Below are 14,921 nucleotides of genomic sequence, written 5' to 3'. Positions count from 1 at the left end.
TTTTCTGAAACGTTGTCTCCTTCTGCTGGAACACTGACTTCTTTCATTTAATGCCTGCAGACTATAAAAGAGAACCCAACCCAAAAAGTTTGGTTGATTAGTCTGTGGCATTCTGTTAAACTGTTGCTTATGGCGGTCTCTGTGAGCTTCTCAGCGACATTCAGCCAGCCAGGTATCCTGCCTGCAGTAGATGGAATGTGGCAATGGAACGCTGGCTGCGCGTGTCATAATAGGCTCTGAGCCTTTATATACCTGTGCACAGCAGCAGCCACCTTCAGTCTGCTGCTGGACAGCCAGCAGCAGCAGCAGCAGGAGAGGTATGTAATCAGGAGCCCTCCTGCTAAGGGTAGACAGCTGCTCGTTCCACCCCACCCCCCGCCTTAATTGGTTCTCCTCCCTTCCAACGGTGTTGAGGCGGGTGGGAACAGCAGGGGGTGAAGGTGCTGTGTTTAAAGAGGTGGAGTTATGCAGATCTAAAACGCGTGGATTGCAGCAGCAGCAAGCCGAAAAGTGCAGGCATGTAAGGGATCTAGAGGTTGACAACATGTCTTCTTAACGGGAGTCCAGGAGCTCATCTCCACAAATGGACTTTTCAGGATCCTTGGGTGGCTCCGTAGTTTGAAACCAATTCTGGTTATCGTTTCTCGGCCTTTTGGCTAAGATCAAGTGTAGTATCTGTTCTTATCAGTTTAATATCTGATACGTCCCCTATCTGGGGACCATATATTAAATGGATTTTTAGAACAGGGAGATGGAAAAAGAGCTTGCTCTGTCCACTCCACGCATTGACCTGGTATTGCAGTATCTCCAGGACCGGTGCACCCCTTCTTTAATGCAGTTTCTAAAATCAGAAAGAATTGAATTCAATGTTTTTTGTTCATTTTGCTTGTTTGTCGGATTTTGGGATGGACTCTTTGGCTTTGCTTTTCTTCTCCTCATTGGATTTTTCATGTTCAAAGTTGCAGAAGCCAGATTACAAGCTCATTTTGGTTCAACTTCAGCAACTGTGCATTGCATTGCCATGTAATGTGATGCAATGCTATCTTTCTAGCTCTCCCTTTTTACTTCCTTTTGGATAAACAGACATATTAGGCAAGCATTTTGGAGCTTTCACCTAAATAACTACAGGTGGTGAGATAAGCTGCACAATATAATTGACCTTTCAGTATATTGTTGCACACACACCATCTATTTAGCAAATGCCCTTGTTATCAACAGCAGCCTTTTAAACTCACCTGAGCTAACAGGTATGTGCGCTGGTTACTCTGCTGCGCTTAAAATTTCTTTTTTGGTTTGCTACAATGCCTTTTCTGAAACGTTGTCTCCTTCTGCTGGAACACTGACTTCTTTCATTTAATGCCTGCAGACTATAAAAGAGAACCCAACCCAAAAAGTTTGGTTGATTAGTCTGTGGCATTCTGTTAAACTGTTGCTTATGGCGGTCTCTGTGAGCTTCTCAGCGACATTCAGCCAGCCAGGTATCCTGCCTGCAGTAGATGGAATGTGGCAATGGAACGCTGGCTGCGCGTGTCATAATAGGCTCTGAGCCTTTATATACCTGTGCACAGCAGCAGCCACCTTCAGTCTGCTGCTGGACAGCCAGCAGCAGCAGCAGCAGGAGAGGTATGTAATCAGGAGCCCTCCTGCTAAGGGTAGACAGCTGCTCGTTCCACCCCACCCCCCGCCTTAATTGGTTCTCCTCCCTTCCAACGGTGTTGAGGCGGGTGGGAACAGCAGGGGGTGAAGGTGCTGTGTTTAAAGAGGTGGAGTTATGCAGATCTAAAACGCGTGGATTGCAGCAGCAGCAAGCCGAAAAGTGCAGGCATGTAAGGGATCTAGAGGTTGACAACATGTCTTCTTAACGGGAGTCCAGGAGCTCATCTCCACAAATGGACATTTCAGGATCCTTGGGTGGCTCCGTAGTTTGAAACCAATTCTGGTTATCGCTTCTCGGCCTTTTGGCTAAGATCAAGTGTAGTATCTGTTCTTATCAGTTTAATATCTGATACGTCCCCTATCTGGGGACCATATATTAAATGGATTTTTAGAACAGGGAGATGGAAAAAGAGCTTGCTCTGTCCACTCCACGCATTGACCTGGTATTGCAGTATCTCCAGGACCGGTGCACCCCTTCTTTAATGCAGTTTCTAAAATCAGAAAGAATTTAATTCAATGTTTTTTGTTCATTTTGCTTGTTTGTCGGATTTTGGGATGGACTCTTTGGCTTTGCTTTTCTTCTCCTCATTGGATTTTTCATGTTCAAAGTTGCAGAAGCCAGATTACAAGCTCATTTTGGTTCAACTTCAGCAACTGTGCATTGCATTGCCATGTAATGTGATGCAATGCTATCTTTCTAGCTCTCCCTTTTTACTTCCTTTTGGATAAACAGACATATTAGGCAAGCATTTTGGAGCTTTCACCTCAGTAACTACAGGTGGTGAGATAAGCTGCACAATATAATTGACCTTTCAGTATATTGTTGCACACACACCATCTATTTAGCAAATGCCCTTGTTATCAACAGCAGCCTTTTAAACTCACCTGAGCTAACAGGTATGTGCGCTGGTTACTCTGCTGCGCTTAAAATTTCTTTTTTGGTTTGCTACAATGCCTTTTCTGAAACGTTGTCTCCTTCTGCTGGAACACTGACTTCTTTCATTTAATGCCTGCAGACTATAAAAGAGAACCCAACCCAAAAAGTTTGGTTGATTAGTCTGTGGCATTCTGTTAAACTGTTGCTTATGGCGGTCTCTGTGAGCTTCTCAGCGACATTCAGCCAGCCAGGTATCCTGCCTGCAGTAGATGGAATGTGGCAATGGAACGCTGGCTGCGCGTGTCATAATAGGCTCTGAGCCTTTATATACCTGTGCACAGCAGCAGCCACCTTCAGTCTGCTGCTGGACAGCCAGCAGCAGCAGCAGCAGGAGAGGTATGTAATCAGGAGCCCTCCTGCTAAGGGTAGACAGCTGCTCGTTCCACTCCACCCCCCGCCTTAATTGGTTCTCCTCCCTTCCAACGGTGTTGAGGCGGGTGGGAACAGCAGGGGGTGAAGGTGCTGTGTTTAAAGAGGTGAAGTTATGCAGATCTAAAACGCGTGGATTGCAGCAGCAGCAAGCCGAAAAGTGCAGACATGTAAGGGATCTAGAGGTTGACAACATGTCTTCTTAACGGGAGTCCAGGAGCTCATCTCCACAAATGGACTTTTCAGGATCCTTGGGTGGCTCCGTAGTTTGAAACCAATTCTGGTTATCGCTTCTCAGTCTTTTGGCTAAGATCAAGTGTAGTATCTGTTCTTATCAGTTTAATATCTGATACGTCCCCTATCTGGGGACCATATATTAAATGGATTTTTAGAACAGGGAGATGGAAAAAGAGCTTGCTCTGTCCACTCCATGCATTGACCTGGTATTGCAGTATCTCCAGGACCGGTGCACCCCTTCTTTAATGCAGTTTCTAAAATCAGAAAGAATTGAATTCAATGTTTTTTGTTCATTTTGCTTGTTTGTCGGATTTTGGGATGGACTCTTTGGCTTTGCTTTTCTTCTCCTCATTGGATTTTTCATGTTCAAAGTTGCAGAAGCCAGATTACAAGCTCATTTTGGTTCAACTTCAGCAACTGTGCATTGCATTGCCATGTAATGTGATGCAATGCTATCTTTCTAGCTCTCCCTTTTTACTTCCTTTTGGATAAACAGACATATTAGGCAAGCATTTTGGAGCTTTCACCTAAATAACTACAGGTGGTGAGATAAGCTGCACAATATAATTGACCTTTCAGTATATTGTTGCACACACACCATCTATTTAGCAAATGCCCTTGTTATCAACAGCAGCCTTTTAAACTCACCTGAGCTAACAGGTATGTGCGCTGGTTACTCTGCTGTGCTTAAAATTTCTTTTTTGGTTTGCTACAATGCCTTTTCTGAAACGTTGTCTCCTTCTGCTGGAACACTGACTTCTTTCATTTAATGCCTGCAGACTATAAAAGAGAACCCAACCCAAAAAGTTTGGTTGATTAGTCTGTGGCATTCTGTTAAACTGTTGCTTATGGCGGTCTCTGTGAGCTTCTCAGCGACATTCAGCCAGCCAGGTATCCTGCCTGCAGTAGATGGAATGTGGCAATGGAACGCTGGCTGCGCGTGTCATAATAGGCTCTGAGCCTTTATATACCTGTGCACAGCAGCAGCCACCTTCAGTCTGCTGCTGGACAGCCAGCAGCAGCAGCAGCAGGAGAGGTATGTAATCAGGAGCCCTCCTGCTAAGGGTAGACAGCTGCTCGTTCCACCCCACCCCCCGACTTAATTGGTTCTCCTCCCTTCCAACGGTGTTGAGGCGGGTGGGAACAGCAGGGGGTGAAGGTGCTGTGTTTAAAGAGGTGGAGTTATGCAGATCTAAAACGCGTGGATTGCAGCAGCAGCAAGCCGAAAAGTGCAGGCATGTAAGGGATCTAGAGGTTGACAACATGTCTTCTTAACGGGAGTCCAGGAGCTCATCTCCACAAATGGACTTTTCAGGATCCTTGGGTGGCTCCGTAGTTTGAAACCAATTCTGGTTATCGCTTCTCGGCCTTTTGGCTAAGATCAAGTGTAGTATCTGTTCTTATCAGTTTAATATCTGATACGTCCCCTATCTGGGGACCATATATTAAATGGATTTTTAGAACAGGGAGATGGAAAAAGAGCTTGCTCTGTCCACTCCACGCATTGACCTGGTATTGCAGTATCTCCAGGACCGGTGCACCCCTTCTTTAATGCAGTTTCTAAAATCAGAAAGAATTGAATTCAATGTTTTTTGTTCATTTTGCTTGTTTGTCGGATTTTGGGATGGACTCTTTGGCTTTGCTTTTCTTCTCCTCATTGGATTTTTCATGTTCAAAGTTGCAGAAGCCAGATTACAAGCTCATTTTGGTTCAACTTCAGCAACTGTGCATTGCATTGCCATGTAATGTGATGCAATGCTATCTTTCTAGCTCTCCCTTTTTACTTCCTTTTGGATAAACAGACATATTAGGCAAGCATTTTGGAGCTTTCACCTAAATAACTACAGGTGGTGAGATAAGCTGCACAATATAATTGACCTTTCAGTATATTGTTGCACACACACCATCTATTTAGCAAATGCCCTTGTTATCAACAGCAGCCTTTTAAACTCACCTGAGCTAACAGGTATGTGCGCTGGTTACTCTGCTGCGCTTAAAATTTCTTTTTTGGTTTGCTACAATGCCTTTTCTGAAACGTTGTCTCCTTCTGCTGGAACACTGACTTCTTTCATTTAATGCCTGCAGACTATAAAAGAGAACCCAACCCAAAAAGTTTGGTTGATTAGTCTGTGGCATTCTGTTAAACTGTTGCTTATGGCGGTCTCTGTGAGCTTCTCAGCGACATTCAGCCAGCCAGGTATCCTGCCTGCAGTAGATGGAATGTGGCAATGGAACGCTGGCTGCGCGTGTCATAATAGGCTCTGAGCCTTTATATACCTGTGCACAGCAGCAGCTACCTTCAGTCTGCTGCTGGACAGCCAGCAGCAGCAGCAGCAGGAGAGGTATGTAATCAGGAGCCCTCCTGCTAAGGGTAGACAGCTGCTCGTTCCACCCCACCCCCCGCCTTAATTGGTTCTCCTCCCTTCCAACGGTGTTGAGGCGGGTGGGAACAGCAGGGGGTGAAGGTGCTGTGTTTAAAGAGGTGGAGTTATGCAGATCTAAAACGCGTGGATTGCAGCAGCAGCAAGCCGAAAAGTGCAGGCATGTAAGGGATCTAGAGGTTGACAACATGTCTTCTTAACGGGAGTCCAGGAGCTCATCTCCACAAATGGACTTTTCAGGATCCTTGGGTGGCTCCGTAGTTTGAAACCAATTCTGGTTATCGCTTCTCGGCCTTTTGGCTAAGATCAAGTGTAGTATCTGTTCTTATCAGTTTAATATCTGATACGTCCCCTATCTGGGGACCATATATTAAATGGATTTTTAGAACAGGGAGATGGAAAAAGAGCTTGCTCTGTCCACTCCACGCATTGACCTGGTATTGCAGTATCTCCAGGACCGGTGCACCCCTTCTTTAATGCAGTTTCTAAAATCAGAAAGAATTGAATTCAATGTTTTTTGTTCATTTTGCTTGTTTGTCGGATTTTGGGATGGACTCTTTGGCTTTGCTTTTCTTCTCCTCATTGGATTTTTCATGTTCAAAGTTGCAGAAGCCAGATTACAAGCTCATTTTGGTTCAACTTCAGCAACTGTGCATTGCATTGCCATGTAATGTGATGCAATGCTATCTTTCTAGCTCTCCCTTTTTACTTCCTTTTGGATAAACAGACATATTAGGCAAGCATTTTGGAGCTTTCACCTAAATAACTACAGGTGGTGAGATAAGCTGCACAATATAATTGACCTTTCAGTATATTGTTGCACACACACCATCTATTTAGCAAATGCCCTTGTTATCAACAGCAGCCTTTTAAACTCACCTGAGCTAACAGGTATGTGCGCTGGTTACTCTGCTGCGCTTAAAATTTCTTTTTTGGTTTGCTACAATGCCTTTTCTGAAACGTTGGCTCCTTCTGCTGGAACACTGACTTCTTTCATTTAATGCCTGCAGACTATAAAAGAGAACCCAACCCAAAAAGTTTGGTTGATTAGTCTGTGGCATTCTGTTAAACTGTTGCTTATGGCGGTCTCTGTGAGCTTCTCAGCGACATTCAGCCAGCCAGGTATCCTGCCTGCAGTAGATGGAATGTGGCAATGGAACGCTGGCTGCGCGTGTCATAATAGGCTCTGAGCCTTTATATACCTGTGCACAGCAGCAGCCACCTTCAGTCTGCTGCTGGACAGCCAGCAGCAGCAGCAGCAGGAGAGGTATGTAATCAGGAGCCCTCCTGCTAAGGGTAGACAGCTGCTCGTTCCACCCCACCCCCCGCCTTAATTGGTTCTCCTCCCTTCCAACGGTGTTGAGGCGGGTGGGAACAGCAGGGGGTGAAGGTGCTGTGTTTAAAGAGGTGGAGTTATGCAGATCTAAAACGCGTGGATTGCAGCAGCAGCAAGCCGAAAAGTGCAGGCATGTAAGGGATCTAGAGGTTGACAACATGTCTTCTTAACGGGAGTCCAGGAGCTCATCTCCACAAATGGACTTTTCAGGATCCTTGGGTGGCTCCGTAGTTTGAAACCAATTCTGGTTATCGCTTCTCGGCCTTTTGGCTAAGATCAAGTGTAGTATCTGTTCTTATCAGTTTAATATCTGATACGTCCCCTATCTGGGGACCATATATTAAATGGATTTTTAGAACAGGGAGATGGAAAAAGAGCTTGCTCTGTCCACTCCACGCATTGACCTGGTATTGCAGTATCTCCAGGACCGGTGCACCCCTTCTTTAATGCAGTTTCTAAAATCAGAAAGAATTGAATTCAATGTTTTTTGTTCATTTTGCTTGTTTGTTGGATTTTGGGATGGACTCTTTGGCTTTGCTTTTCTTCTCCTCATTGGATTTTTCATGTTCAAAGTTGCAGAAGCCAGATTACAAGCTCATTTTGGTTCAACTTCAGCAACTGTGCATTGCATTGCCATGTAATGTGATGCAATGCTATCTTTCTAGCTCTCCCTTTTTACTTCCTTTTGGATAAACAGACATATTAGGCAAGCATTTTGGAGCTTTCACCTAAATAACTACAGGTGGTGAGATAAGCTGCACAATATAATTGACCTTTCAGTATATTGTTGCACACACACCATCTATTTAGCAAATGCCCTTGTTATCAACAGCAGCCTTTTAAACTCACCTGAGCTAACAGGTATGTGCGCTGGTTACTCTGCTGCGCTTAAAATTTCTTTTTTGGTTTGCTACAATGCCTTTTCTGAAACGTTGTCTCCTTCTGCTGGAACACTGACTTCTTTCATTTAATGCCTGCAGACTATAAAAGAGAACCCAACCCAAAAAGTTTGGTTGATTAGTCTGTGGCATTCTGTTAAACTGTTGCTTATGGCGGTCTCTGTGAGCTTCTCAGCGACATTCAGCCAGCCAGGTATCCTGCCTGCAGTAGATGGAATGTGGCAATGGAACGCTGGCTGCGCGTGTCATAATAGGCTCTGAGCCTTTATATACCTGTGCACAGCAGCAGCCACCTTCAGTCTGCTGCTGGACAGCCAGCAGCAGCAGCAGCAGGAGAGGTATGTAATCAGGAGCCCTCCTGCTAAGGGTAGACAGCTGCTCGTTCCACCCCACCCCCCGCCTTAATTGGTTCTCCTCCCTTCCAACGGTGTTGAGGCGGGTGGGAACAGCAGGGGGTGAAGGTGCTGTGTTTAAAGAGGTGGAGTTATGCAGATCTAAAATGCGTGGATTGCAGCAGCAGCAAGCCGAAAAGTGCAGGCATGTAAGGGATCTAGAGGTTGACAACATGTCTTCTTAACGGGAGTCCAGGAGCTCATCTCCACAAATGGACTTTTCAGGATCCTTGGGTGGCTCCGTAGTTTGAAACCAATTCTGGTTATCGCTTCTCGGCCTTTTGGCTAAGATCAAGTGCAGTGATCTAGCGGCTGCTGCCTTGGTCTTGGCTGAGAGGTGCTCGGGGTACCCGGCTCCTTGGCCTGGGGGGATCGCTCTGTTTTTCAGCAGGGCTTCACCTCCCTGCTGCTATTAGGGAGTCGGATTAGTCCCCGGGCAACGGGAGGCGATCATCTACCTGGCACTTCGGTGTTGAAGGTTTCTATTGAGAAGAGGAGAACCTGTTTGTGAAGAAGATGTCTGCAGCATCACATGAAGGAGAGGAAGATCATGTGCCTGAATTCGCTAAGGTCCAGAATTCTATTCGTTTGGTTGTTCAGGAGAACTTTCGAGATCAAAAGGATTTTAGGTATGTGATGAGTTAAGTTCTTGTGGATCTTTTTGGTTTGAAGACAGAAGAAGTGTTGGCGATAATGGACTACCCCAGGAGGGGTGTTTATGATATAGTTTTTGTTGACAAAGTTTTTTTTGAAGGATATCTAAGGAAAATGACTGCAAGCCAGGATAAAAGAATGGAGGGGATAAGTGTAATGCCACACTTCCCCGTTAGAGATAAATGGATCATTGTTAAAATGTACTCTCCATTGGTGGACGAAGAGGATGTTCTTACATTTTTGGAGTTTTTTTGTTTGTCAGTAACACCAAAAGGGAAGATTTATAATGAATTTGGTTTTTGGACTTCGAAGTGGAAATTTTTGGTCCGTTTCAAAGAAGATGAGCAGGGGACTGTGTTGCTTCCCCCAGCTAGGTTTAAGTTGGGTAATATAAATGGTGATATTTTTTTCAGTGGTATACCCACTTTTTGTCGAGTTTGTCGTCAATACGGGCATGGAAAGGAAAATTGTTCGGGTGGTGTATGTGGTTTTTGCAAAAAAGGTGATCATGAGTCAAAGGATTGTAAAGATCGGAGGAAGTGCAACTTGTGTCAGGAAGATACGCATGTTTTTAAGAATTGCCCAAAGAGGAAAAGAAATAAAGAGAAGGAGGTAGTGGTTAAAAAGGTTTTGGTAGAGAGAAAGGAGGAAAGTGTAGAAAAGGTGTTGGTGGTAAAGGGAAAAGAAAGCAAACCTGTAGGAGTGCAGAGGGAGATGGAGAAAACAAGAGTAGATTGGGGGGATAGGGTAGAGAGTGAAATGGGAGGTGTAAGTCAGGGAACTGGCCGTGGTAAGGTTAAAAAGCAAGAAAAGAGAAAGGAACAGGAAGTGGAGGTGGCAATGGAAGAAAATATAGTTGTTTTTCAACAACCTATGTTTATAAAGAATGCAGAATATTTTAACCGGTTGTACCGTAAGTTGTATGATGAGAAACGTTTGGACTATCTTATAGAGAATGTTAAGAAAGAACTAATAAGAGATAAAAATGTTTTTTGTGTGAAATATAGAATACCAGATGGTGTATCGAAACAAGTTTTTTCAGCATCAAGGGTTGAAGATTTGTCCCTTAAGGTTCTGAGTTGGGTTGGGGTTCATGCTTTTGATAATGGTTACAAGTATTTTACTTGATGTTATTACTGTTGTTAATACAGTTATAATTTAATTTTTATTTTTTTGGTATCCATTCAGGTTCTGAAACATTTCTTTCTTTGTAAGTATTGTTGTATTTTTGTAATTTTTTTTTCTGACATTAAAAGTACCAAAACCTGATGATGATTTAAGTTGGAGTCCACGTCTTGTCTCCCTTTGGGGAGAAGAGGACTGTGGAGTGGACTTTAATTTTAACCTGAATAGGTTTTTAAAAAAAAAAAAAAAAAAAAAAAAATCTGTTCTTATCAGTTTAATATCTGATACGTCCCCTATCTGGGGACCATATATTAAATGGATTTTTAGAACAGGGAGATGGAAAAAGAGCTTGCTCTGTCCACTCCACGCATTGACCTGGTATTGCAGTATCTCCAGGACCGGTGCACCCCTTCTTTAATGCAGTTTCTAAAATCAGAAAGAATTGAATTCAATGTTTTTTGTTCATTTTGCTTGTTTGTCGGATTTTGGGATGGACTCTTTGGCTTTGCTTTTCTTCTCCTCATTGGATTTTTCATGTTCAAAGTTGCAGAAGCCAGATTACAAGCTCATTTTGGTTCAACTTCAGCAACTGTGCATTGCATTGCCATGTAATGTGATGCAATGCTATCTTTCTAGCTCTCCCTTTTTACTTCCTTTTGGATAAACAGACATATTAGGCAAGCATTTTGGAGCTTTCACCTAAATAACTACAGGTGGTGAGATAAGCTGCACAATATAATTGACCTTTCAGTATATTGTTGCACACACACCATCTATTTAGCAAATGCCCTTGTTATCAACAGCAGCCTTTTAAACTCACCTGAGCTAACAGGTATGTGCGCTGGTTACTCTGCTGCGCTTAAAATTTCTTTTTTGGTTTGCTACAATGCCTTTTCTGAAACGTTGTCTCCTTCTGCTGGAACACTGACTTCTTTCATTTAATGCCTGCAGACTATAAAAGAGAACCCAACCCAAAAAGTTTGGTTGATTAGTCTGTGGCATTCTGTTAAACTGTTGCTTATGGCGGTCTCTGTGAGCTTCTCAGCGACATTCAGCCAGCCAGGTATCCTGCCTGCAGTAGATGGAATGTGGCAATGGAACGCTGGCTGCGCGTGTCATAATAGGCTCTGAGCCTTTATATACCTGTGCACAGCAGCAGCCACCTTCAGTCTGCTGCTGGACAGCCAGCAGCAGCAGCAGCAGGAGAGGTATGTAATCAGGAGCCCTCCTGCTAAGGGTAGACAGCTGCTCGTTCCACCCCACCCCCCGCCTTAATTGGTTCTCCTCCCTTCCAACGGTGTTGAGGCGGGTGGGAACAGCAGGGGGTGAAGGTGCTGTGTTTAAAGAGGTGGAGTTATGCAGATCTAAAACGCGTGGATTGCAGCAGCAGCAAGCCGAAAAGTGCAGGCATGTAAGGGATCTAGAGGTTGACAACATGTCTTCTTAACGGGAGTCCAGGAGCTCATCTCCACAAATGGACTTTTCAGGATCCTTGGGTGGCTCCGTAGTTTGAAACCAATTCTGGTTATCGCTTCTCGGCCTTTTGGCTAAGATCAAGTGTAGTATCTGTTCTTATCAGTTTAATATCTGATACGTCCCCTATCTGGGGACCATATATTAAATGGATTTTTAGAACAGGGAGATGGAAAAAGAGCTTGCTCTGTCCACTCCACGCATTGACCTGGTATTGCAGTATCTCCAGGACCGGTGCACCCCTTCTTTAATGCAGTTTCTAAAATCAGAAAGAATTGAATTCAATGTTTTTTGTTCATTTTGCTTGTTTGTTGGATTTTGGGATGGACTCTTTGGCTTTGCTTTTCTTCTCCTCATTGGATTTTTCATGTTCAAAGTTGCAGAAGCCAGATTACAAGCTCATTTTGGTTCAACTTCAGCAACTGTGCATTGCATTGCCATGTAATGTGATGCAATGCTATCTTTCTAGCTCTCCCTTTTTACTTCCTTTTGGATAAACAGACATATTAGGCAAGCATTTTGGAGCTTTCACCTAAATAACTACAGGTGGTGAGATAAGCTGCACAATATAATTGACCTTTCAGTATATTGTTGCACACACACCATCTATTTAGCAAATGCCCTTGTTATCAACAGCAGCCTTTTAAACTCACCTGAGCTAACAGGTATGTGCGCTGGTTACTCTGCTGCGCTTAAAATTTCTTTTTTGGTTTGCTACAATGCCTTTTCTGAAACGTTGTCTCCTTCTGCTGGAACACTGACTTCTTTCATTTAATGCCTGCAGACTATAAAAGAGAACCCAACCCAAAAAGTTTGGTTGATTAGTCTGTGGCATTCTGTTAAACTGTTGCTTATGGCGGTCTCTGTGAGCTTCTCAGCGACATTCAGCCAGCCAGGTATCCTGCCTGCAGTAGATGGAATGTGGCAATGGAACGCTGGCTGCGCGTGTCATAATAGGCTCTGAGCCTTTATATACCTGTGCACAGCAGCAGCCACCTTCAGTCTGCTGCTGGACAGCCAGCAGCAGCAGCAGCAGGAGAGGTATGTAATCAGGAGCCCTCCTGCTAAGGGTAGACAGCTGCTCGTTCCACCCCACCCCCCGCCTTAATTGGTTCTCCTCCCTTCCAACGGTGTTGAGGCGGGTGGGAACAGCAGGGGGTGAAGGTGCTGTGTTTAAAGAGGTGGAGTTATGCAGATCTAAAACGCGTGGATTGCAGCAGCAGCAAGCCGAAAAGTGCAGGCATGTAAGGGATCTAGAGGTTGACAACATGTCTTCTTAACGGGAGTCCAGGAGCTCATCTCCACAAATGGACTTTTCAGGATCCTTGGGTGGCTCCGTAGTTTGAAACCAATTCTGGTTATCGCTTCTCGGCCTTTTGGCTAAGATCAAGTGCAGTGATCTAGCGGCTGCTGCCTTGGTCTTGGCTGAGAGGTGCTCGGGGTACCCGGCTCCTTGGCCTGGGGGGATCGCTCTGTTTTTCAGCAGGGCTTCACCTCCCTGCTGCTATTAGGGAGTCGGATTAGTCCCCGGGCAACGGGAGGCGATCATCTACCTGGCACTTCGGTGTTGAAGGTTTCTATTGAGAAGAGGAGAACCTGTTTGTGAAGAAGATGTCTGCAGCATCACATGAAGGAGAGGAAGATCATGTGCCTGAATTCGCTAAGGTGCAGAATTCTATTCGTTTGGTTGTTCAGGAGAACTTTCGAGATCAAAAGGATTTTAGGTATGTGATGAGTTAAGTTCTTGTGGATCTTTTTGGTTTGAAGACAGAAGAAGTGTTGGCGATAATGGACTACCCCAGGAGGGGTGTTTATGATATAGTTTTTGTTGACAAAGTTTTTTTTGAAGGATATCTAAGGAAAATGACTGCAAGCCAGGATAAAAGAATGGAGGGGATAAGTGTAATGCCACACTTCCCCGTTAGAGATAAATGGATCATTGTTAAAATGTACTCTCCATTGGTGGACGAAGAGGATGTTCTTACATTTTTGGAGTTTTTTTGTTTGTCAGTAACACCAAAAGGGAAGATTTATAATGAATTTGGTTTTTGGACTTCGAAGTGGAAATTTTTGGTCCGTTTCAAAGAAGATGAGCAGGGGACTGTGTTGCTTCCCCCAGCTAGGTTTAAGTTGGGTAATATAAATGGTGATATTTTTTTCAGTGGTATACCCACTTTTTGTCGAGTTTGTCGTCAATACGGGCATGGAAAGGAAAATTGTTCGGGTGGTGTATGTGGTTTTTGCAAAAAAGGTGATCATGAGTCAAAGGATTGTAAAGATCGGAGGAAGTGCAACTTGTGTCAGGAAGATACGCATGTTTTTAAGAATTGCCCAAAGAGGAAAAGAAATAAAGAGAAGGAGGTAGTGGTTAAAAAGGTTTTGGTAGAGAGAAAGGAGGAAAGTGTAGAAAAGGTGTTGGTGGTAAAGGGAAAAGAAAGCAAACCTGTAGGAGTGCAGAGGGAGATGGAGAAAACAAGAGTAGATTGGGGGGATAGGGTAGAGAGTGAAATGGGAGGTGTAAGTCAGGGAACTGGCCGTGGTAAGGTTAAAAAGCAAGAAAAGAGAAAGGAACAGGAAGTGGAGGTGGCAATGGAAGAAAATATAGTTGTTTTTCAACAACCTATGTTTATAAAGAATGCAGAATATTTTAACCGGTTGTACCGTAAGTTGTATGATGAGAAACGTTTGGACTATCTTATAGAGAATGTTAAGAAAGAACTAATAAGAGATAAAAATGTTTTTTGTGTGAAATATAGAATACCAGATGGTGTATCGAAACAAGTTTTTTCAGCATCAAGGGTTGAAGATTTGTCCCTTAAGGTTCTGAGTTGGGTTGGGGTTCATGCTTTTGATAATGGTTACAAGTATTTTACTTGATGTTATTACTGTTGTTAATACAGTTATAATTTAATTTTTATTTTTTTGGTATCCATTCAGGTTCTGAAACATTTCTTTCTTTGTAAGTATTGTTGTATTTTTGTAATTTTTTTTTCTGACATTAAAAGTACCAAAACCTGATGATGATTTAAGTTGGAGTCCACGTCTTGTCTCCCTTTGGGGAGAAGAGGACTGTGGAGTGGACTTTAATTTTAACCTGAATAGGTTTTTAAAAAAAAAAAAAAAAAAAAAAAAATCTGTTCTTATCAGTTTAATATCTGATACGTCCCCTATCTGGGGACCATATATTAAATGGATTTTTAGAACAGGGAGATGGAAAAAGAGCTTGCTCTGTCCACTCCACGCATTGACCTGGTATTGCAGTATCTCCAGGACCGGTGCACCCCTTCTTTAATGCAGTTTCTAAAATCAGAAAGAATTGAATTCAATGTTTTTTGTTCATTTTGCTTGTTTGTCGGATTTTGGGATGGACTCTTTGGCTTTGCTTTTCTTCTCCTCATTGGATTTTTCATGTTCAAAGTTGCAGAAGCCAGATTACAAGCTCATTTTGGTTCAACTTCAGCA

General features: G+C 43.6%; 9 non-coding genes across 9 annotated transcripts; all 9 read left to right on the top strand.

Moving 5' to 3' along the window:
- Nucleotides 1-636: 636 nt before the first annotated feature.
- On the top strand, nucleotides 637-827 carry LOC141225537 (U2 spliceosomal RNA). Its single transcript, XR_012292809.1, has one exon. It is a non-coding gene; the product is annotated as a U2 spliceosomal RNA (small nuclear RNA).
- Nucleotides 828-1,942: 1,115 nt separating this feature from the next.
- LOC141225359 (U2 spliceosomal RNA) lies at nucleotides 1,943-2,133 on the top strand. The gene has a single exon (XR_012292633.1). It is a non-coding gene; the product is annotated as a U2 spliceosomal RNA (small nuclear RNA).
- A 1,115-nt stretch (nucleotides 2,134-3,248) lies between these two features.
- On the top strand, nucleotides 3,249-3,439 carry LOC141225602 (U2 spliceosomal RNA). Its single transcript, XR_012292873.1, has one exon. It is a non-coding gene; the product is annotated as a U2 spliceosomal RNA (small nuclear RNA).
- A 1,115-nt stretch (nucleotides 3,440-4,554) lies between these two features.
- Nucleotides 4,555-4,745, top strand: LOC141225357 (U2 spliceosomal RNA). The gene has a single exon (XR_012292631.1). It is a non-coding gene; the product is annotated as a U2 spliceosomal RNA (small nuclear RNA).
- Nucleotides 4,746-5,860: 1,115 nt separating this feature from the next.
- On the top strand, nucleotides 5,861-6,051 carry LOC141225356 (U2 spliceosomal RNA). The gene has a single exon (XR_012292630.1). It is a non-coding gene; the product is annotated as a U2 spliceosomal RNA (small nuclear RNA).
- A 1,115-nt stretch (nucleotides 6,052-7,166) lies between these two features.
- On the top strand, nucleotides 7,167-7,357 carry LOC141225355 (U2 spliceosomal RNA). Its single transcript, XR_012292629.1, has one exon. It is a non-coding gene; the product is annotated as a U2 spliceosomal RNA (small nuclear RNA).
- Nucleotides 7,358-10,210: 2,853 nt separating this feature from the next.
- Nucleotides 10,211-10,398, top strand: LOC141225641 (U2 spliceosomal RNA). The gene has a single exon (XR_012292910.1). It is a non-coding gene; the product is annotated as a U2 spliceosomal RNA (small nuclear RNA).
- Nucleotides 10,399-11,513: 1,115 nt separating this feature from the next.
- On the top strand, nucleotides 11,514-11,704 carry LOC141225354 (U2 spliceosomal RNA). Its single transcript, XR_012292628.1, has one exon. It is a non-coding gene; the product is annotated as a U2 spliceosomal RNA (small nuclear RNA).
- Nucleotides 11,705-14,557: 2,853 nt separating this feature from the next.
- Nucleotides 14,558-14,745, top strand: LOC141225639 (U2 spliceosomal RNA). The gene has a single exon (XR_012292908.1). It is a non-coding gene; the product is annotated as a U2 spliceosomal RNA (small nuclear RNA).
- Nucleotides 14,746-14,921: the final 176 nt, after the last annotated feature.

Source organism: Phyllobates terribilis, unplaced genomic scaffold (assembly GCF_046119375.1).
Source record: "Phyllobates terribilis strain yellow unplaced genomic scaffold, ASM4611937v1 Scaffold_404__1_contigs__length_1715579, whole genome shotgun sequence".
Classification (NCBI taxonomy): Eukaryota; Metazoa; Chordata; class Amphibia; order Anura; family Dendrobatidae; genus Phyllobates; species Phyllobates terribilis.
This window is presented reverse-complemented; position numbering and strand designations above follow the sequence as displayed.